At 41.0% G+C, this 675-nt stretch overlaps 1 non-coding gene across 1 annotated transcript; it reads left to right on the top strand.

The window, feature by feature from the left end:
• Nucleotides 1-217: 217 nt before the first annotated feature.
• Nucleotides 218-324, top strand: LOC121210661 (small nucleolar RNA R71). Its single transcript, XR_005905775.1, has one exon. It is a non-coding gene; the product is annotated as a small nucleolar RNA R71 (small nucleolar RNA).
• Nucleotides 325-675: the final 351 nt, after the last annotated feature.

Here is a 675-nt window from a genome sequence, read left to right as displayed (position 1 = left end):
TGAAGTAACAGCGTGTACTTCATGTATTCCAACAGCTCGTCTTCCTTACGCTGCTCAATTGGTTGGCCATTGGTAATTGTTGCTGGCAGTTTCAATGATTTCAAAAGCCTCATTATAAGACTTAGAATGGAGAGCACAATTAGCAGAAGCGTTCACTACCATCCTCGTGTGAGCATTGAGACCATTATAAAATGTCTCAAGTTGGATGCAATGTAGGATTCTGTGATGAGGGCACTTCTGTAATAATTCTTTGTGCCTTTACCATGCCTCATACAAGGACTCATCATCCATTTTTTGGAAAGCAGTTATCTCGTTCCTCAACTTAGCATTCTTGCTAGGCGGGAAATACTTCATAAGGAATCTTTTTACTAACTCTTGCCATGTGGAAATTGAATTTGGTGGCAAAGAGTTCAACCAGGCTCAAGCTCTGTCCCTTAGCGAATACGGGAATAGCTTCAATCATAATGCATCTTTGGGTACTTCGGCTAACTTGAAAGAATCGCTCACCTCCATAAATAGTCTTAAGTGTAGGTGAGGATCTTCAATAGGCATTCCACTGAATTGGCCTACTGTCTGAAGCATCTGGAACATGACTGGCTTCAGCTAGAACTGTTGTACCTCGATTTCGGGTCTCCTAATACCCGAATTAATATCATGAAATATTGGCAAAGAATA

The sequence above is a fragment of the Gossypium hirsutum genome, chromosome A11, assembly GCF_007990345.1.
Source record: "Gossypium hirsutum isolate 1008001.06 chromosome A11, Gossypium_hirsutum_v2.1, whole genome shotgun sequence".
Lineage (NCBI taxonomy): Eukaryota > Viridiplantae > Streptophyta > Magnoliopsida > Malvales > Malvaceae > Gossypium > Gossypium hirsutum.
This window is presented reverse-complemented; position numbering and strand designations above follow the sequence as displayed.